General features: G+C 41.3%; 1 protein-coding gene across 1 annotated transcript in view; it reads right to left on the reverse strand.

The window, feature by feature from the left end:
- FOXP2 (forkhead box P2) overlaps positions 1–23,751 on the reverse strand; it is a 390,396-nt gene that overhangs the window by 333,542 nt on the left and 33,103 nt on the right. The window contains exon 2 of the mRNA XM_077472079.1: positions 17,854–17,980. The gene's annotated coding sequence lies outside the window, so the exon portion shown is untranslated. The remainder of the gene's footprint in view (positions 1–17,853; positions 17,981–23,751) is intronic.

The raw sequence follows: 23,751 nt of genomic DNA on the forward strand, positions 1-23,751 counted from the left end.
CTATAAATGATAGGTATGGTTATCATTATCACCTGTTTGGGTGACACTACTGAGCGTCCATTGTTTTGGTGTGTCGCATTTTTGTTCTATATTATGACTTTTTATAGTATAATCCACTCCTCATTGGTCTATTTCTTTTCTTTCCGTTTTTGCATATACCTAGATTTTTGTTGGATCTTCCTTTGACACTGCTCAGGCCCCCTTTGGGAGGCAAGTTCAGGCGAACAGGGGGGATCCCCTACGGGGCCGTGGCTCAGTTTTTCCTTCTGTTTTGGCTACGTGGCATTTTACCTTGCATTCTAGTCTCCTATCTGTTGAGATAGGAATCTATTTTGATTGACACATAAGACACGCGAGGTCAGTATGGATACCTGCATGCACGTTTTGTTCTTCTGCCATAACTTTTATGTTATAAGTTATGTTCAATTATGAATTTTGACATACGTTTGTAATTTTGTATCTATTAATATTATAGATTGTATGTATTGATCTGGAAATTGTCAGCCCACTTACCCCGAAGAAGAACTCTATCTCATTCATTGAAATGCATTGGATTTCTTCCATCTTTCTGACAGTTGATCTGGGCTTTCCTTCTCCTTTTTGTATTATGTGTAGTGTTTGTTTTTCATGTGCATTCTTATCACTATCATGTGCATCAACTGTATACATTTTGTTGACATGTCGTAATAAATTTGTATTTTTATAAAATCCGCTACTCCTTGAGCATTTCTGGTCCATTAAAATCCCACTTTGAGGAACTTAGTCTTTACATGTAAGTGAAGCCACATTCTGCTCTGCCGAGGTGAGCAACTGGCTGGCAAGTGCTAAGAGCCCTGTGTGCCTGGTTCCTCCCTGTTTCAATACATAGGCCACCGTTATTGTGATCTGAGAGCACTTGTACGTGCTGTGCCCTGACTGCCTGTTGAAAAGACAGGAGCCCCAGAAAGATGGCCTTTAGTTCTCGCCAATTTGAAACCTTCCAAGCTTCTACTTTGGTCCAGGAACCCTGCGCAGTCTGACCGTCCAGGTAGGCTCCCCAACCCCAAGCACTTGCATCCATTGTTAGATGTTTGTCCAGGGGAAGACCTTTTGTTAGGTTGGACGCATCCCGCCACCACCAGAGAGCCCTTCTCACGTTTGGGGTAATCCAGATTTGTTTTTCTAGGGGCTCCTGGTGTAACAAATTTTGGGGGATGACAGTCCAAATATCAGAGCTCTGAACTGGAGATGCCATATTGAATTCCCCAGGTTCAGTGCCAGTTGAAAAAGCCACTGGGAATCTTGGGCTATCGGGATGTGCAGATAAGTACCCCTTAGGTCCAGAGAGGCCATAAAAGCACAACTTCATTATTGAATAAATTGTGTCCATCCGAAAATGCGTGTAAAGGATTTATTTCTTCAAAACCTTTAGATTCAGTATCAGTCAATGTTTTCCCGAGGGCTTCTTCACTAGAAAGATGCGCAAATAGAAACCTTTCTGATGTTCGGGAACTTGGATAATGACTTTCTGTTGTATCAGATCCTGAAGCAGGTTCTTCATTTTGGAAGCTCTTTGTTCCTTTGGAAGATCGGTGACATATTATCTGCTCACCGGTAGTGATGTCACCCCCGACCGGGATCTGGGACTGGCATGCAGGGATAGCCACATGCCTGCAGCAGCCCGCCTTGCCCCCTGAGCCACAACCCGCAGACCCCGGGCACACCAACATGTATCTCCCTGTGAGCACATTCCCCACCAGTAATGGAGGGAGTGCTGGGATGGTCGCTAGGACAGATTTCACATGAGGTAAGCCTACCCTCCCTTTCTGGAGAGAGCACAGCTCCCCCTGATTCCTGCAGGGCTTCCACCATGGCAGAGGAAAAACAAAACCTGAATCCATGGTGGAAGAGGGGGGATTTAAAAGATGCATGTGTTTCCTGGAAAATGTGTGGAGCTACGCTCTCTCTCTCCAAGGCTGTCCTCAAAGACAATTTGTGAAAGTGATCCAAGTGTGTTTGACAGGTTGTAAGAGGGCAATATGTTGCCTCCTCACCACTTGATTTAAACCCATGATTGCTGTGCAATGCACATGATTGTGACACGGTAGTACGGCAATTAGAGGTTTCAAACAGGTGTGAGGAGGCAACACTGTACCCGGTGAGCTTTGATTTATCCCATGTTGTGCAAGTAGATCTTCACCTCTTTAAGGTTGTCTACCCGTCGTGTAGAAGAAGGTGAATGTTTGCTTTAACTGCACTAATCTCATTTCAAGGGAGAGTCTGTCATGGGCTGCAAACAATCACCAACTGCATCTAGGGGTCTGAAGGGACTTCTGAAATCAAGGACTATAAATGCCAGCATCTACTTTGCTACCCTTCTTGTGGATAGGTACAAAATTTGCTGTCTGCCAAATATATGAACTTTTCCAGTTAATTGTTTGAATGATTTGCTGCATCCAGGTCTCCCACAGCATTAGTGTCATAGCCAGTTTTCATTTTAATAATTCAATTTTTTTTTCCTTTCCATCTCTGAGGTAGATAAAAAAAATAAAAGTTTTGCCTCCTTTCTTTATAGGCTTAGCCATTTCCTCCTCTTTCTGTACTTTGGTAATGTATCTGGCCTCCGCTTTTCTATTTATATACACTTCTCTATTAGCTACAGTTTCTGTTTCTTTGAATCTCCTGCCGTATATGCTGATTTTATTCTCTTTGTTTCCTGTTTACCTCTTTATTGAATCATATTGTTGTTTTCTTCCATTTACCTTAAGTAGCCTTTCTTCCATTTACCTTAAGTAGCCTATAACCTAGCTGCCCCCAGGATGGTAGACTTTATCAGTGCCCTCTGATTGCTTACTCCTGTTTTACTCCCAACACTTTAGTTAATTTTTTTCCTTTCTTCTAGTTTTTGCATACAATTTTGCATTTCTATTTTTAATATCAAACTAAGGACATTGGTGATCACTAGAACCCAAACTTTCTCACACAATAGCATCAGACAATCGATCCTCCTTTGTCAGTACTAGGTCTTAATAACTGTTTCAGAATAACCCTGTTCAGTGCCTCCATTACTTCATTGCTCCTGCTTGTTATTGAAGTTTGAGAATTCCAGTTAACGTCAGGCATGTTGAAGTCAACCATAACTAAAACCTCACCCTTCGATGACATTTGAGTTATCTTGTTAATCAACATGTTATCACAATCTTTAGTCTGCCCTAGGGGTCACAATTCTAAGGGAAGATCCCTCTCTGGTTGGAAGGCACGCCCAAAGGGTTCAAGATATTTAGCTTTTTGCAATTTTTTTTCTTTTTTGACAACTCCATCTCTCCTCTTTCCTACTCCCATATTTTCTCAATATTGTTTACCCTGGTATAGTTATTTACCAGTCATTTGAACCAGGTCTGAGTAATTGCAACAAAGTTCAAGATGTCCCTAGACATAAGAGCTGTCAGCTCACAAAGCTTGTTGCTTAATCTACAAGCATTACTGCACATGACATGACAAACCTTGCTACCTACTGCTGTATTTTTAGCACCAGAAACATTAGTTCACACCAAATGTCCTGGGGTGTATTTGTGAGCACGTTCCCAATGCATGGCAAACAAAATGTAATGGTTCCCTGCAATTGCAATTGCCCAGTGCTGGAAAAAAAAAGTATGGCATGCACTATTTTTTTTCAGTGCAGCACGTTCAAATGAATGCAAATGTGCACAAATGCAACACAGTTCAAAGCAAATCAATGCAAAAACAAAAAACAACTGCAATGCATGCCAGCATATTACTATACATTACAAAAAACACAAAGTGCTGCAATGTGCATGCAGTACTGGATGCGGTATGATGTGAATGAGCCCTAACTAAATTAAAGTTAAACTAAAAGGTAAAACCTTTTTTTTAGATTTGGAGTGGTAATGGCTTATAGTTTTACTTTTACTATTAGCCAAGTCCTTAGCACAAACCTTCACATTATTTTTAACCTGCTGGGGACAGAAATGCTCCTCATCAATTTCATCTTTGCCCACATTTCTCAGTTTAATTGCATGTCCAAAAACTCCTGAATTCCATAGTATGAAAATCAGTGCCATTGTGTGAGGGATGCAGACCATCTCTTTTGTAAAGCTCAAAATCAGACCAACTGCTAGCATCAAGATTAACATAACAAAAACATTCAGCTTTGCACTGATATTTTAACCAAACACTGAACTCTGTTACACTAAGGACTTTTCCTTGTTGTGCATTATAGACAGGTAAGACCTCTGAAAATGTAAGAGTACACCCTTAAAGGTCAAGATCCTGATTCAAATTATGAAAACCTTTCTGTGCAGAGCTTTACATCAGATACAGACACTTTTTCATTTTCATTTTCAATCCTCCTGTAAACAGCAATATACTGTATGTATATACAGTGGTGAACAATAATTATTTGATCCCCTGTAGATTTTGTAAGTTTTCCCACTTACAAAGAAATGAAGGGTCTATAATGTTTATCATACGTGTATTTTTAAATGATAGAGACAGAATATCAACCAAAAATCCTGAGAAAACACATGATACAAAATGTTATAAACTGAGTTGCAGTTCAATGAGTAAAATAAACAAAACAGGACTTAGTACTTGGTGGAGAAACCCTTGCTGTAAGACGTTTCTTGCAGTTGGTGGTTTGCACACATCTCAGGAGGGATTTTGGTCCACTCTTCTCTAAATCATTAAAGTTACTTGGCGGTCTCTTGGCAACTCGCCATTTCAGCTCCCTCCATAAATTTTCTGTAGGACAAAGGCCTGGAGGCTGACTAGGCCACTCCTTGAGCCACTAGTTTATTGCCTTGGTGGTAAGTTTTGGGTCATTGTCATGCTGGAAGACCCAACCACCACCCATCTTCAGTGTTCTGGCTGAGGGAAGAATGTTCTCATTCAAGATTTTACAATACATGGCCCGTCCACTGGCTCCTTAATGCAGAAAAGTAGGGCTGCAACTAACAATTATTTTCATAATCGATTAGTTGGCTGATTATTGTTTCGATTAATCGGTTAATAACCTTAAAAAAAAAAAATAAGTGGGTCAAATTGACGTTCATTTTCAATCACAGTGATGGTAAAATTTGGAAATAATAGAAAACTTCTCGGTCAAAGGAATTTTCTGACAGTGTATGTGGTTTTTGTTCAGAAATGAAGTGAAAATTTCAAAAAAATTCTTTCATTAAGCGAATGTACAAAGATTTTTCATCTGAATATTCTCACCTGAAAATTGATCAGTGAGGCCAGTATAAGGCTCGGTACACACCTGATCTAATTCTGCAGTGCTTTTTGCTGTGTGTTTTGATTTTTGCGCACGTGATTTTACTGCAATTTGCAATTTTTGAATTTTTTTGGGCAGATTAAAAAAAACACAAATTGCTGCAAAAATGCATTGCATTATTTTCTGCAGGTTCTCCATTGAAGTATATTGAACCAAAAAAGTTTTGCGTTAAAAGTCCCTGACCCTTTCTAAATATGCAGCGGCTGAAAAAAGTCCCATAGGAAACCATGTAAATGAACTGTAATGCGTTTCTGCAAAAAGCATCAATAAACATATAGATATGACCCAGGCCTGAGACGTTTAGTAACATAATGGGGTAAAAAGACTAAAATTAGCCCTTCATAGTACAAAAAAGCAGATAATCACTACTGTAAGGGGTTAATTTTTTTACTGTAGAAAGTGAAAGTAATATTTACAGTAGTGATTATATTTTTGTACTATAAAGGGCTCATTTTAGTTTTTTTTAACCCCATTATGTTACTGGCCAATTAAGAGATTATGAAAATAGTAATCGATTAATTTCATAATCAATTTGTTGTTAATTAAATCGATAAGTTGTTTCAGCCCTACAGCAAAGTCAACATGTTTAGCAGAGAAACAGCCCCAAAGCATCATGTTTCTACCTTCGTGCTTGACTATAGGGATGGTGTTCTCAGGGACAAAGTCAGCATTTTTCATCCTCAAAACATGGCAAGTCGAGTAAACGCGAAAGAGATAAATTTTGGTCTAATTTGGCCACAGCACTTTCTCTCAATCCTTCTCTGAATCATTTAGATGTTCATTGACATGGCTGTACATGTGCCTTCTTGAGGAGGGGGACTCGCTGTGTTTGGAGGAAGAAAAATGCTGGCTTAAGAACACCATCCCTACAATCAAAGCATGGAGGTGGAAACATTATGCTTTGGGGCTGTTTCTTTGCTAAAGATACAGACTGACTTTACCGCATTGAGGGGCCAATGGTCAGGACCATGTATTGTAAAATCTTGAATGAGAACCTTCTTCCCTCAGCCAGAACACTGAAGATGGGTCGTAACAATGACCCAAAATGTACCACGTAGGTAACAAAGGAGTGACTCAAGAAGAAGCTCATTAAGGTCATGGAGTGGCCTAGCCAGTCTTCAGACATTAATCCTAAATACAATTTTTGGAGGGAGCTGAAACTTCGAGTTGCCAGCGACAGCCAAAAAACCTTAAGGATTTAGAGAAGATCTGTAAAGAAGAGTGGACTAAAACCCTTCCTGAGATGTGTGCAAACCTGATAACTAATTATAAGAAACATCTTACCTCTGTGCTTACCAAGAAGGGTTTCTCCACCAAGTACCAAGTCAGATTTTGCTTGGGGATCAAATACTTATTTTACTCACTGAACTGCAACTCAATTTATAACATTTATATTGTGTGTTTTTTTCTGGATTTTTGGTTGACATTCTGTCTCTATCATTTAAAATAGACATAGGATACCCATTATAGACTCTTCATTTCTCTGTAAGTGGGCAAACTTACAAAATCTGCAGGGGATCAAATAATTATGTTCCCCACTGTATATCTACACTGGTAGGTTCCTCAAAAAAAAAAAAAAACAGAAAAACATTTTGCTAAGCATTTACATAACTATCATGAGACAGGCAATACTAACTTTTAATCTTATAGATCCTGTGCTTTGAGAGGTTTTGGAAGGAGGAAGGGGTCTTCTACAGTTTTACAAACTTTCCACTTTGTAATGTGCATGTGGGAAATAGCATATGCCATCTGATTTACACAAAAGTAGACCGCTCCGCTCCCAGGAGCGAAGGAGTTATGGATTAGGGTTTTGTCCTGGTTAAATGTAAAGCCGCGTACACACGGGTGGACTGTATGGCCTACTTAGTCTGTCATACAATCCGACGGACAGTCAGTCATACTTTCGAATGAACGCACTTGACCACACACGGATGAACAAACAGTCCGTCGAAAGCTTGCACGATGACGAATACAGCACGTACGACGGGACTAGAAATAGGAAGTCCAATACACAGCAATGCAACCTTCCGCCGTGTAAATCCTTTCTGAGCATGCGCCATTCTTAGTCCGTCGAACTAGCCTACTGACGAGCGGATTGTCCGCTTAAACCAAAGTATGACGGACAGAATTTCGAAAATTCCGAAATACTTAGTACGCCAGACTGCACGCTGAAAAAGTCCGCTGAAGCCCACACACGAGCGGACTGTCTGCTGAAATGTGTTTCGAAGGACTAAGTAGGCCATACAGTCCGCCCGTGTGTACGCGGCTTTAGGTTTAGAGATTTGTTTTTTGTTCAGGTTTGGGATAGGTAATGTCAAAGTTTACTTAGGATTAGGATAGAGGTTGTTTTTCTGTAGTGATAAATTGGCATCACATATTTATAGGCATAATACATTTCATTGTGCTGAAACTGTTGAGCTCAAATCTCCTAATACAATGCAAAATAATATTGTATCATACCCATCTGATTCACACAGCCTTGCATTTTCTGTGTAATCAAAATGACAGAAAAAATGTATTTTAACGTGCTAAGAGTTTCATAAAAACATATTTATTCCATATGCCCCCATTGTGTCTAAGGCCTTTGGGAACCTGAGTGACCAGAGAGGAGAGCAATGATTTGCAGTACACATCAGATAATTATTAGATAGCTGGGCTGAGGAATCATTTCAGCATTCTCTGAAGTTCTAATTAAATTGCAAGTATGGAGCAGCTGAAAGGTAACATGATCACTAAGCAATATATTGCTGAACTCTTTCTGAAAATGCTAGTTTTCTGACTATATACTTTAAAGCGGTAGAAAGCCACATAAAAAACAAAAAACAAAAAGGCACCAGGGAGTTTAAGCCATAATGTGCTAGTATGCATTGCATGTGCATCTGTCTTTTCTTTGGCTTTTTTCCCCTCTGATTTCACCTTGTGATCTGGCCAGTAGCACACCTCCTGTGGTAGTGAGACACCACTCTGGGTGAACGAGCACAAGAGGCACAGCAAACTGCAGCACTGTCAGTCTAAAAGGGATGGGAGTGATAATTGCAATAGCAGATTTAAATACACTAACAAATAAAACTAATCTCGAGACCATACTTTAAAATGAATTATAGAAAAAAAATCCTTTTGGGATAAAGGTTTTGCATGAATTAAAAAAAAACTGATCATTTTAATTACCCCTGCCAGTGTGTGGTTTGTATCATCCATGAAAACTGATACATTCTGCTGGAGAACTAGATAGCTTGCGATTTTGAAAGACAACAGACTTGCTGACTGGATCACCAGATGAAAATAGAAGAATTAAAGCCTCACTGCCCAGGAGATTGCTAATCATTTCAAAAATAAGATAGAGACAATTCGTCTCGAGATCTCCACTCTACAGATATCTCCCTCACTGTACACTCCTTGTCCTCCAGCACAATCAATACTTCCCTCTTAACCCAGCTACTACAGAGGAAGTCACTAAACTTTTTTATAATGCCCACCTAACCTCGTGCCCTCTGGATCTTGTTCCTTCTCAAATACTATGGTCGCCATCTGGCTCTATCCTACACTCTTTAACTCATATCTTCAACCTCTCACTTTCTACTGACATCTTTCCCAACCCTGTAAAACATGTGTTAGTTACTCCCATACCAAAAAAGGCTTCACTAGACCCCACCAATCTTAACAACCTAAAACCCATCTCTTTACTCTCTTTTGCCTCCAAACTCCTTGAACATTTACTCTACAACCGACAGAGATCACCTCATCGAGAATAACCTTCTTGATCCCCTTCAGTCTGGATTTCACCCACAGCATTCCACAGAAACTGCCCTCCTAAAACTCACAAAGGACTTTAAAACAGCCAAAACCAACAGTCATTATTCTGTACTCAAATGCCCTGTACATACGGTCAGACTTTCCGATGGACAACGTGCGATCGTGTGTGGGCTGAATTTTTCCATCGGAATTTAGGACACACAAAGTTTGAGATCTGGATCTAAAATTTTATGATAACAAAATCCGATGGTTTAAATTCCGATCACGTGTAGACAACTCCACCGCACGAAGTGCCACACATGCTCAGAATAAATTGCGAGACGAAAGCTATTGGCTACTGGCCTCTTTATAGTCCTGTTGTATGTGTTGTACGCCACCTCGTTCTGAATGATCAGATTGTCCGACAACTTTGTGTGACCGTGTGTATGAAAGACAAGTTTGGGGCCAAAATCCGTCTGATTTTTTCAGACGGATTTTGTTGTGGGAATGTCTGACCGTGTGTACAGGGCATTACTCTCGGACCTTTCCGCTGCCTTTGATACAGTTGACAACCACCTCCTCCTCAAAAAACAAAATTTGCTAGGTCTCCATGGCTGAGCTCTGCGTTGGTTCAAATCTTACCTATCTCAATCGCACTTTCAGTGTCCCAACTCTACTTCCTCCTCTCCAACACCTCTTACCGTTGGGGTCCCTCAAGGTTCTGTCCTTGGACCTCTACTATTCTCGATCTACACGTCCTCCCTGGGTCCACTACCATTTGTATGCTGATGACACCCAAATCTGTCTCTCTGCCCCTTAGCCCACCCAATCAGTCTCCTCATGCATCACTGATTTACTAACAGACATATCAGCCTGGATGTCAAACCACTTTCTCAAACTTAATCCATCTAAAACCGAGCTCTTAATATTTCCTTCGCCATGTGCCCCTTCCCCTGACTTCTCTGTTAAGATTAATGGCACATCTATCAGTCCATCCCCATACGCCAGGGTGCTAGGGGTAACTTTAGTCTCTGAACTGTCCCTTCAGGCCTACATCCAATCCCTGTCCAAAACATGCCACCTTAGCCTGCGCAACATTCCCAGAATATGCCCCTTTTTAACTAATTACACCACCAAGCTTCTAATTCACTTCCTAGTTATCTTTCGCCTCGACTACTGCAACTCCCTCATTGAATTACCTTTACATAGACTATCCCCTCTTCAGTCCATAATGAATGCCGCTGCAAGACTCATCCACCTTAGCAACCATTCAGTGTCCTCCACCCTTCTCTGCCAATCCCTCCACTGGCTTCCACTCGCCCAACGAATAAAATTCAAAGTACTAACAATAATTTACAAAGCCATACATAACTCTGCCCCCAGCTACATCACTAACCTAGTCCCGAAATACCAACCAAGCCGCTCTCTTCAGTCCTCACAAGACCTTCTGCTCTCTAGCTCCCTTGATACCTCCTCCCATGTTCGCTTCCAGGATTTCTCTAGAGCTTCTCCCATCCTTTGGAACTCACTACCCCAATCTGTCTGATTGTACCCTAATCTATCCATCTTTAGACGATCCCTGAAAACCCTTCCCTTTAAAGAAGCCTATCCTGCTTCTAACTAATACACTGTTTTACTTCCTCCATCAGCTCATCCCCCGCAGCTATTAACTTTTGTATCAATTGCCCCTTCCTTTTTAAATTGTAAGCTCTAATGAGCAGGGCCCTCCGATTCCTCTTGTACCAAATTGTAATGTAACTGTAATGTCTGCCTTCATTTTGTTATGCGCTGCGCAAACTGTTGGCGCTATATAAATCCTGTATAATAATAATAGAATTATAGAAAAGGAAAAACTAAAACGTCCATTTCAGCTCAAATGGTAAACTGCAATATAATACATGTTTGCTTTTGGGTTTAATGCTGCTTTAAAATTTTAGAAACCTTTCTATTTGGTCTATTAGACCTCATGCGCACTGGAGGTTTTTACAGCTGCTCCTAGAGATGTCAGGCATGCCCTTGCACACATAGGCTTTTAGTAAAGTTTAGTGGCAGGAGCGTTTAGAGGCAGGAAAAAACCCTCTGCCAGTGTGTGCAGGAGCAGCAAAGTTTGGGCAGAACAAATGCTTGGCGGCCACTGCTAAACACGCCTAAAAGCTAGCACTCGAACAATAAATCATTTCAATGGCCAGAAAAAATGATATACAGTGCCTTGCGGAAGTATTCGGCCCCCTTGAACTTTTCAACCTTTTGCCACATTTCAGGCTTCAAACATAAAGATATAAAATTTAAATTTTTTGTGAAGAATCACCAACAAGTGGGACACAATTGTGAAGTGGAACGAAATCTATTGGATAATTTAAACTTTTTTAGCAAATAAAAAACTGAAAAGTGGTGCGTGCAAAATTATTCGGCCCCTTTACTTTCAGTGCAGCAAACTCACTCCAGAAGTTCAGCGAGGATCTCTGAATGATCCAATGTTGTCCTAAATGACTGATGGTGATAAATAGAATCCACCTGTGTATAATCAAGTCTCTGTATAAATGCACCTGCTCTGTGATAGTCTCAGGGTTCTGTTGAAAGCGCAGAGAGCATCATGAAGACCAAGAAACACACCAGGCAGGTCCGTAATGCTGTTGTGGAGAAGTTTAAAGCTGGATTTGGATACAAAAAGATTTCCCAAGCTTTAAACATCCCAAGGAGCACTGTGCAAGCGATCATTTTGAAATTGAAGGAGTATCAGACCACTGCAAATCTACCAAGACCTGGCCGTCCCTCTAAACTTTCAGCTCAGACAAGGAGAAGACTGATCAGAGATGCAGCCAAGAGGCCCATGATCACTCTGGATGAACTGCAGAGAACTACAGCTGAGGTGGGAGAGTCTGTCCATAGGACAGATAGGACAACAATCAGTCATACACTGCACAAATCTGGCCTTTATGGAAGAGTGGCCAGAAGAAAGCCATTTCTCAAAGATATCCATAAAAAGTCTCGTCTAAAGTTTGCCACAAGCCACCTGGGAGACACACCAAACATGTGGAAGAAGGTGCTCTGGTCAGATGAAACCAAAATCAAACTTTTTACCCACAATGCAAAACGATATGTTTGGCGTAAAAGCAACACAGCTCATCACCCTCAACACACCATCCCCACTGTCAAACATGGTGGTGGCAGCATCATGGTTTGGGCCTGCTTTTCTTCAGCAGGGACAGGGAAGATGGTTAAAATTGAGGGGAAGATGGATGCAGCCAAATACAGGACCATTCTGGATGAAAACCTGTTGGAGTCTGCAAAAGACCTGAAACTGGGACGGAGATTTATCTTCCAACAAGACAATGATCCCAAACATACAGCAAAATCTACAAAGGAATGGTTCGCAAATAAACGTATCCAGGTGTTAGAATGGCCAAGTCAAAGTCCAGACCTGAATCCAATCGAGAATCTGTGGAAAGAGCTGAAAACTGCTGTTCACAAACGCTCTCCATCCAACCTCACTGAGCTCGAGCTGTTTTGCAAGGAAGAATCGGCAAGAATTTCAGTCTCTCGATGTGCAAAACTGATAGAGACATACCTCAAGCAACTTGCAGCTGTAATCGCAGCAAAAGGTGGCTCTACAAAGTATTAACGCAAGGGGACCAAATAATTTTGCACGCCCCACTTTTCATTTTTTTATTAGTTAAAGTTTCAAAAATCCAATAGATTTCGTTCCACTTCACAATTGTGTCCCACTTGTTGGCGATTCTTCACAAAAAATAAAAATGTTATATCTTTATGTTTGAAGCCTGAAATGTGGCAAAAGGTTGAAAAGTTCAAGGGGGCCAAATACTTTCACAAGGCACTGTATTCTGGCCAATGAAATTAACTAACAGCCAAGAGCTTGACACCCGTAAAAGCTCCTAAAAGCTTCAGAAACTTTTAAGCCTCATACACACTGGACATCATAAAAACGTCAGTAGCATTGTCGCATTAAAAACATAAGTTTTTGCTCAAAACTACTAGGTTCTGGGGTTTTTTTCTAGACAGAAAATGCTGTAGCCAAAAAAAAAAGAAAAAAAACGCTGATAACAGCTAGGGCTGCAAATAACGATTATTTTCATAATCGATTAGTTGGCCGATTATTGTTTTGATTAATCGATTAACCACTTGCTTACTGGGCACTTAAACCCCCCTCAGTCCCAGACCAATTTTCAGCTTTCAGCGCTGACGCACTTTGAATGACAATTGCGCGGGCATACAACACTGTACCCAAATGAAAATTTTATCATTTTTTTCCCACAAATAGAGCTTTCTTTTGGTGGTATTTAATTACAGCTGGGAGTTTTATTTTTTGCTAAACAAACAAAAAAAATGCAAAAAAAAATAAAATAATCATGTTTAATAGTTTGTTATAAAATTTTGCAAACAGGTCATTTTTCTCCTTCATTGAAGTGCGCTGGTGAGGCGGCACTGATAGGCTGCACTGGTGGGCACTGATAGGCTGCACTGGTGGGCACTGATAGGCATAGTTAAGGCGGCACTAATAGGCACAGATAAGGCAGCACTGATGGGCAAAGACGGGCACAGATAAGATGGCACGGATGGGTGGCACAGATGGGTGGCACGGATGGGTGGCACTAAGGGGCACTGATAGGTACCACTGATAGATGGGACTGATGGGCACTGATAGGTGGCACTGATAGGTGGCACTGCTGGGCACTGATGGGCGGCACTGCTGGGCACGGATATGTGGCACTGGGGTGCAGCACCTTTGTTGAGGCAGATTGTGGGCACTGCTGGGTGGCACTGTGGGCCACCCAGCAGTGCTGGGTGGCACTGTGGGTACTGCTGGGTGGCACTGACAGGGGGGACACATTTTTTATTAATGTGGCAAAGCAGGGGGCAGGTGGGCACTGGCAGGGGGCAGGTGGGCACTGGCAGGGGGCAGGTGGGCACTGGCAGGGCTGGCCGTGATCAGGACTGATGTCCCGATCACGGCCGCCGGTGATCGGCTTTTTTTTTCTCCTCGCGCTGTCAGCGCGAGGAGGAATAATAGCCGATTACCGACTCCGTTATATCACATGATCAGCTGTCATTGGCTGACAGCTGATCACGTGATAAGGGGTCGGGATCGACCCCTTGCACGGATCAGTGATCAGGCGAGTCTCGTAGACTCGCCGATCACAGAGCGCGCCGCGCGCGCCCCTCAATAGACGTAGTCCCGGAAAAGGAGATCCGCGCTGTAGCCGTCATTCGGCTATAGGGCGGGTCTCAAGTCGTTAATCGGTTAACCACTTGCTTACTGGGCACTTAAACCCCCCTCAGTCCCAGACCAATTTTCAGCTTTCAGCGCTGATGCACTTTGAGTGACAATTACGCGGTCATACAACACTGTACCCAAATGAAATTTTTATCATTTTTTTCCCACAAATAGAGCTTTCTTTTGGTGGTATTTAGTTACAGCTCGGAGTTTTATTTTTTGCTAAACAAACAAAAAAAGATGCAAAAAAAAAAAAAAAAAAAAATCATGTTTTAATAGTTTGTTATAAAATTTTGCAAACGGGTCATTTTTCTCCTTCATTGAAGTGTGCTGATTAGGCGGCACTGATAGGCTGCATTGGTGGGCACTGATGGGCTGCATTGGTGGGCACTGATGGGCTGCATTGGTGGGCACTGATAGGCTGCACCGGTGGGCACTGATAGGCATAGTTAAGGCGGCACTAATAGGCACAGATAAGGCGGCACCGATGGGCACAGATAAGGCGGCACTGATGGGCAAAGATGGGCACAGATAAGATGGCACGGATAAGTGGCACGGATGGGTGGCACGGATGGGCACTGATAGGTACCACAGATAGATGGGACTGATGGGCACTGATAGGTGGCACTGATAGGTGGCTCTGATAGGTGGCACTGCTGGGCACTGATGGGCGGCACTGCTGGGCACAGATGGGCGGCACTGCTGGGCACTGATGGGCGGCACTGGGGTGCAGCACCTTTGAGGCAGATTGGGTGGCACTGTGGGTGGCACTGTGGGGTGGCACTGTGGGTGGCACTGTGGGTGGCACTGTGGGCACTATGGGCACTGACGGGGGGCACTGACGGGGGGCACTGACTTTTGCTTTTATTTTATTTCAGGATGGCACTGCGGGAGGCAGGTGGGCACAGGCAGGTGGCAGGTGGTCCCTTGTATTGATGGCCGTGATCGGGACTGATGTCCCGATCACGGCCGCCGGCGATCGGCTTTTTTTTTCTCTCCTCGCGCTGTCAGCGCGAGGAGGAATAATAGCCGATTACCGGCTCCGTTCTATCACATGATCAGCTGTCATTGGCTGACAGCTGATCACGTGATAAGGGGTCGGGATCGACCCCTTACACGGATCGGTGATCAGGCGAGTCTCACGGACTCGCCGATCACAGAGCGCGCCGCGCGCGCCCCTCAGGGGGCGCGCAGGCCGCTCGTAACCGGGACCACATCAATAGACGTAGTCCCGGAAATGTAGGTCCGCGCTAATGCCGTCATTTGGCAATAGCGCGGATCTGTAGTGGTTAATGACCTTAAAAAAAAAAAGTGGGTCAAATTGACGTTCATTTTCAACCACAGTGACAGGAAAATTTAGAAATAATAGAAAACTTCTCGGTCAAAGGCATTTTCAGACAGTGTATGTGGTTTTTGTTCAGAAATTAAGTGAAAATTTCAAACAAAATTCTTTCAGTGAATGTACAAAGATTTTTCATGTGAATATTCTCACCTGAAAATTGATCCGTGAGGCTAGCATAAAACTCAATACACACCTATGCAGTTTTTGCTTTTGATCTGTTTCTGCAGTGCTTTTTGCTGTGCGTTTTTGATTTTTGCGCACGTGATTTTACTCTAATTTGCATTTTTTGCATTTTTTTTTAGGCAGATTAAAAAAAAACACAAATTGCTGCAAAAACGCATTACATTCTTTTCTGCAGCTTCACCATTGAAGTATATTGAACCAAAAAAGCACAGTTTTGCGTTAAAAGTCCCTGACCCTTTACAGATATGCAGCGGCTGAAAAAAGCATAGATATGAACGTGTCCCATAGGAAACCATGTAAATGAACTGTAGTGTGTTTCTGCAAAAAGCATCATTAAACATATAGATGTGAACCAGGCTTAAGACGTTTAGTAACATAATGGGCTTAAAAAGACTAAAATTAGCCCTTTATAGTACAAAAAAAAGCAGATAACTACTGGAAGGTTTCATTTTTTTACTTTAGAACAGCGAAAGTAATGTTTATAGTAGTGATTATATTTTTGTACTATAAAGGGCTCATTTTAGTTTTTTTTTAAACCCCATTATGTTACTGGCCGATTAATCGATTATGAAAATGGCAATTGATTAATTTCATAATCGATTAGTTGTCGATTAATCGATTAGTTGTTTCAGCCCTAATAACAGCCTATGTGTGCATGGACACATAGGATAACATGCTGGGGAGTTTACTGGCTGTAGAAAAAAAATATAAGTCAAAAAATTATAACCGCGCTCTCCCATATACCAAATCCTAGTGAAAAAAGCTAACAACTAAAAATATAAACAGTAATAACCGTAACAAATAAACAAAAATTACTATGTGTATACTATGGACAATTAAGATCCAGTGACAATAAATACATACACAAAATGAGCAATTACATTTAAATAAATAAATAAAACATTTCTATTGCACGTGTATTGTGTCCACATTGGTGCTGAGCCGTGTCCTGGTGGGGCGCCTCCAGTGTGTTCTGATGATTCTGGGAGGAATCAGCAGCCGGAATAACCAGTTCCTGACATGCTCAGGTAGAAAAAAAATGCCAGAAGACAAAAACTGCAGCTGTAAAAATGTCCAGTGTGTACAAAGCCGAACAAGCGCCAGGCAGTTTTTCTGCAAAAACGCTGCTGACTTCTAGGAAAGTTAAATAAACGTAATGTGTGCATGAGGCCTAAGTGTAATTTTTTTTATAACAAATCAGAATAAAATGGACTTGCCTTAAAAACAAACGTTTTATCTACCTCACCCCTGAAAAGTCTTGAGGTTCAGTGCTTACACCTAACAGGTTTCTGTGAGCATCTGAAAACAATGAAATGCTATTAAAAAGCAAGACAAGACATCAACAATAATATCTTCTAGTCTTCCTGATTACATTTACTATAGTCCAGCACATAAAAAAAACAGATGACTCTGCTGAGAAAAATAAATGGGTTGCCACTGCCTACCTCTCCTTCTGACTGTATGTATGCAGATCAGGGGGGCCGAACTTGGGCCGATCTGGTAAGTACTAAAATCAGAGACAGACAAATAACCAGAATTTTTAGGAAGTCAACAATGGCAACTTCATGTCTCTCTGCACACAGGTTTTCCTTTAAGAAAGAAAGTTAAGGGGAACGGATGAGATTTCAACAAGACCTGAAATAACAAAATCTTCAATACAACCGTTCATAGGCTTATAAAAAGCAAGTCTCTGCGCTAGGTTTATTTGGCATAGAAGTCATGGCAAACCAATTTACTGTGCTAACAGCTAAACTCCCGTTGACAAAATAAAAATAAAAATATCCCATGTGGGGACCAGTCCCACTAAGCAACTCCTTTTCTAGAATCTTGTGGTGGCCCTCTCATCGCTGTCGTCACGTACAATGCAGGACCATTAGCCACATCCGGTTCATGTAATGATAGCGAGAGTCCGCCCACATTCCAGGGCTTCAATGGGACCCAGGAACAATGCACACTGCTGCAGGACTGAGGGATTAGGTAGGAATGCACTGCACCACCCAGTATTAAATCATGAATAAGGGCAGAGGAGTTCAGCTTTAATTGCTTGTACAAATATAGCTTCATAGAACAATTATTAAAAGAAAAGCTCACCTGCAAATTAATCACAAATATCAAAGCCTGAAGCATGCAGCATCTTTGTAGTGGGCTACATCAAAGTTCTGAAAAAAGTGTTGTGATCTGATGAAACACAACTAAAAATTGCAGCAACAACCGATTCCTTTGGAGAAAAAAGAAAAAGCATGTGTGAGGTAAAAAACGAAAAAAAAAAAAAAAAAAACAAGAGCATTGGATACATTAATTCCTCAGCAGAGGCCCTGACTTACTGGTCCATCACCCTACAACATGCTGACTGTCAGGACACAAACACACAGTCACTTCCAGTGCTGTGAAGTCCTCTGTACTTGGATGCAAAGTGAATAAAAGCCATTCCAAAAGCTTGGTGGATGCAGCCCTCAGACGGGGTAATCCAGAGTGAATGCTACAAAACAAACGGATAAGATATAAAAAAAATTGCTACAAATGGATACTTACAAAGTAGCAACTGATAAAAGCCAATGAACCACAAGATGTCATGCAGTGTGCGTACTCCATTTACATCATGTAGGGGTGTCAAGCTGATGCATTTACGGGGCATACCCCCTTCCTCCGAGTTAGGATACCCTAGACATCAGTGCACAAGCGGGTCACCAAAGGTATCCATTTGTAGCAATTTTTTTATATTACTAATAAATGTTTTTAGTAATGCACTAGGTGTGGGTACCTTCTCGTCTGTCTGTTTTGTAGCATACTGACTGTCAGGCTCCATTCACACCTGAGCTTAGCGTTTTCAGGCAGAAAGTCGTGCAATTTTACCACGATTTTTACCATGTCTCTGCCGTGATTTTGCCAATACCCTGCCAATACACTGCAATACCCAATACCCTGTCAATACCCTGCCAATACCCTGCCTTTTTTTATTTTTTTATTTCAGGCTTCCCAGCCTAGAGGTGAGATGCGGGGTCTTATTGACCCCATATCTCACTGTAAAGAGGACCTGTCATGCCATATTCCTATTACAAGGGATGTTTACATTCCTTGTAATAGGAATAAAAAAGTGATCAAAAAAATAATTGTTGGGGAAAAAAAATGTCAAACTAAAATAAAGTAAAATGAACAAATAAAAAAATAAAAAAATTAAAAATTAAAGGGCCCTGACCCCATGTAGAAGCGAACACATACGTAAGTCCCGCTCACATACGAAAACGGTGTTCAAACCACACATGTGAGGTATCGCTGCGAATGTTAGAGCGAGAGCAATCATTTTGGCCCTAGACCTCCTCTGTAACTCAAAACTTTACATGTAACCAGTAAAAAAACTTTAAAGCGTCGCCTATGGGGATTTTTAAGTAGCGACGTTTGGCACCATTCCACGAGCGTGTACAATTTTGAAGAGTGACATGTTAGGTATCTATTTACTCAGCGTAACTTCATCTTTCACATTATGCAAAAACATTGGGCTAACTTTACTGTTTTTTTTTTTTTTTTTTTTTTAAGCACAAAACTGTTTTTTTTCCCAAAAAAACGCATTCAAAAAATTACTGCGCAAATACCGTGCATGATAAAAAGTTGCAATGACCACCATTGTATTTTCTAGGGTCTTTGCTAAAAAAACATATATAATGTTTTGGGGTTCTATGTAATTTTCTAGCAAATAAATGATGATTTTTACATGTAGGAGAGAAATGTCAGATGGGTGCTCCAGAACGCCTGATGGTGCTCCCTGCATGTTGGGCCTCTGTATGTGTCCACGCTGTGTAAAAGTCTCACACATGTGGTATTGCCGTACTCGGGAGTAATAGCAGAATGTGTTTTGGGGTGTAATTTGTGGTATGCATATGCTGCATGTAAGAAATAACCTGATAATATGACAATTTTGTGAGAAAAAAAAAATTGTAGGAAAAAATGACAACTTCAAAAAACTCATCATGCCTCTTACTAAATACCTTGGAATGTCTTCTTTCCAAAAAGGGGTCATTTGGGGGGTATTTGTACTTTTCTGGCATGTTAGGGTCTCAAGAAATGAGATAGGCTGTCAGTACTTCAGGTGTGATACATTTTCAGATATTGGCACCATAGCTTGTGTACTCTATAACTTTCACAAAGACCAAATAATATCCACCAATTTGTACTTATTTTTACCAAAGATATGTAGTAGTATAAATTTTAGCCAAAATGTATGAAGAAAAATTACTAATCTGCTACATCTTATAACAAAAACGAAGAAAAATTCATTTTTTTACAGAATTTATTGTATTTTTTCTTTTATAGCACAAAAAATTAAAAACCCAGCGGCGATTAAATACCACCAAAAGAAAGCTCTATTTGTGTGAAAAAAAGGACAAAAATTTCATATGGGTACAGTGTTGCATGACTGAGTAATTGTCATTCAAAATGTGAGAGCACCGAAAGCTGAAAATTGGTCTGGTTATTAAGGGTCTTTAAGTGCCCAGTGGTCAAGTGGTTAACATGTTTTGCACTCTACTGGGGCTTAATCCGAGTAAGAGGACATGGGGGAGGAAAAAGTATACTCTTTCCATGTCAACCATCATTTGGTGCTTAAAGGTATACTAACTTTGCTCTTGTGACCAAACATGTTGATTTTACTGTAGTGGGTTTCTAATATACCTGCAGTTAAATGCACTATTAAGTTAGAAGGAGCTGGGTAAATAATGAACATGACTTATTACAAATGCCAGGTAGCTTGGCCAATGTTTGACGTGTGACTGCACTCCAGCATCATGGGGCAGATTAAGACCCCTTTCACACTGGTATGCTTTGCAGGCACCACAGTGCTAAAAATAGCACTCCCAAAGCGCCCTGAAAGAGCCGCTCCATTCACTCCAGTGCGAAAGCCAGAGGGCTTTCACACTGGAGCGGTGCGCTGGCAGGATACTAAAAAAAAACTCCTGCTAGCAACATCTTTGGAGTGAAGGAGCGGTATATACACCACTCCTTCACTGCTCCTGCCCATTGAAATCAATGGGGCAGTGCAGCTATACCGCTGGCATAGAGCTGCTGCAGCAGCGCTTTGTGCTGGTTTTAACCCTCTCAACCGCTAGCGCGAGGGGTAAAAGCGCCCCCGCTAGCGGCTGAATAGCGCCACAGAATTGACGGTAAAGCACTGCTAAAAATAGCGGTGCTTTACTGCCGATGCACCCACTACCCCAGAGTGAAAGGGGACCTACTATTTTTTTTGTACATCCTGTCAGAGTAGTTTGATGCCACCATAGTGACACTGTACTACTCTGGGAGGTTGAACAGGAATTTTTTTTTACACTGGTATTGCTTATACAGTGATGATCATAAAATAGTACACAACATTTGGACTTATTGTTGTACTTAAATAATACAAATAAGCACAGCATATTGCAAAAGCATAAGGTCAGAGTCATGGTGTATTCATGTAAGAAATGCCCAATAATCAGCAATATGTATGCAAATGAGGCCAATGCCACAATGCAGACAATTAGCATAATCACATATTGTAGGTAAAACCTAGTCTCTGGTTACCAATCCATTATCTATCTATCCAGTGGAGGAACTCAGGGAACTATAGGTGATAGAAGTCTAATGTTGAACACACCAACTGGGGTGTATAGTAGATACTGGTAACCCATAAGGGCCTGGTCATGCTGATCAGTTTTTGATGCCCTTTTGGTGTTTAAAAAGCAGAACAAAAATGCATGACAAATGTATCCTTTATCCTATAGAAATCAACAATGTGCTGAGGGTGCGGTGGGATTTTTAAAGTTCTACGTGCTGCATTTTTCACAGGCGCATACTTGGATTTAGGCAACCAGAATACTCATCAAAAAAAACACATATGCATTGTTTTCAACTGAGCAGTGTGATAGAGCCCTAATAGGATTGGCTTCAGCCCCTTGAACTAAACATAACCAAAAGGTTTTAGTTGAGATAGGAGAAAATATGGGTCATATTAATATTACTTAATCAGTGCATATGCACGGTGAAATCCCAATGCACTACAGAACATATAAATAGCTTTAACTAGCCCACACTCAGATGGGAGACAATCAAAGGCTTCTAGCTCATAAGGATGAATTTCAATCCATACAAGGGCACAGTTGTTGTACAGAAGTCAAACTACTGATTAATATAGCCGGCAGCACTGATCAGTGTATTCTGATGGCAAATAAGCTTCCCCGCTGTCATATCACAATAGCTCAGCAGGAGGAGTCCCCCATCCACCTCGAATGTGTGGATGGGGGAATTGGGTCAGCTTTTCTCATACAATCAGTGGGTTGAACAACTGACTCATATGGGCTGCCTTACTTCACCGAAGAAATTTCTGTAGCGGATCCTGTTGAGAAAGAAGCAAAGCTCCGATTAAGAGAGTCCCCCCCCCCCTTGAAAGAGGTCAGCAGTTGCGCATGCTAGAGGCAGCAGCTTTATGCTCTCTAAGCCCTTGTACACACGGTCGGACATTCCGACAACAAAATCTGTCGGATTTTGTCTGAAACTGGTGTTGCATACACACGGTCGGACAAAGTTGACGGAAAATCAGATCGTACGTAACGTGATGACGTTATTTCGTTAGGACGGGACTACGTTCAGGCTAGTAGCCAATAGCTTTGGTCTAGGAATTTGATCTGAGCATGCGTGGCACTTTGACCGATCGGAATTCTCTACACATGATCGGAGTATGTCCGATCGGATCATGTTGTCGGAAAGTTTTATAGCCCAGCTCTAAAAAACTTTGTCCGTCGGACATTCCGACAGAAACATTCCGATGGAGCCCACACACAGTCGGATTATCTGATAACACGGTCTGATCGCACATTTTCCGTCGGAATGTCCGACCGTGTGTACAAGGGCTAATAGTATCCATATTGGCACCCCGAGCCAATTTGTCAATTGGCTTCAGGTGCAGGCTCTGGCATTGTAAGTAAGGGAAGCCGGCAGTGAAGCCTTCAGGAATTGTATAGCACTGATTTCTGTATAAATGACAATGGTCCCAAAAATGTCTGATGTATCCGCCATAATGTTGCAGCCATGATAAAAATCGCTGATCGCCACCATTTAAAAAAAAAAAAATTATTAATAAAAATGCTATAAAACTATCCCCTATTTTGTAAAGCCTATACCTTTTGCACAAACCAATCAATAATCATCGATTATTGCGATTTTTTTTACCAAAACTATATAGAATACGTACCGGCCTAAACTGGGGGAAAAAATGTTTTTTTATATATTTTTAGGGGATATTTATTATAGCAAAAAGCAAAAAATAATGTGTTTTTTTCAAAATTGTCGCTTTTTTTTTGTTTATAGCGCAAAAAATAAAAACCGCAGAGGTGATGAAATACCACCCAAAAAAATGTTGTGTAAAAAAAAAAAAAAGGACATCAATTTTATTTGGAAGCCACGTCGGACGATCGCGCAATTGTCAGTTAAAGGGACGCAGTGCCGAATCGCAAAAAGTGCTCTGGTCTGGAACGGGGTAAATTCTTCCAGGGGGTGAAGTGGTTAATGAGCGGATGTGATAAAAAAATTTTTTGAAGAACAAGGATATTGTTTAATGTCATTTTAATTCCCCAGCCCGCACAGATGCATTTTTGGCACTGAGCTTGATTTCATAGGAGGACAAGTAAAAACTGCACGTCGCTGGTAGCCTGACTACTCACTGTAAATGTCTAATAAATAGCTAGAGCATGCCATTTTTTGGGTGGGAGGGGGTGTAGGTAATAGTATTCTCACTTAAAAAGAGTGCTTATTTCTGTATATGCTTTTTACATAAGACATGAACATTTGATTAAGTGTCTGTGAGATTAAAAAGGATGTATCTTGAAACCAAGTGAAGCATATAAAGTTTCCATGGTAATTTAAGATGCCAGAGATGAAGATGCTTTCACACCATTGTCTTCTTCTTTTACACAAATCAGACCTTTTCTCATAAGCCAAGTCTGTGAAAAGGATATTCTAAAATGT

This window comes from Lithobates pipiens, unplaced genomic scaffold (assembly GCF_037356315.1).
Source record: "Lithobates pipiens isolate NorthernLeopardFrog02 unplaced genomic scaffold, aLitPip1_a1.2 Scaffold_8, whole genome shotgun sequence".
NCBI lineage: Eukaryota > Metazoa > Chordata > Amphibia > Anura > Ranidae > Lithobates > Lithobates pipiens.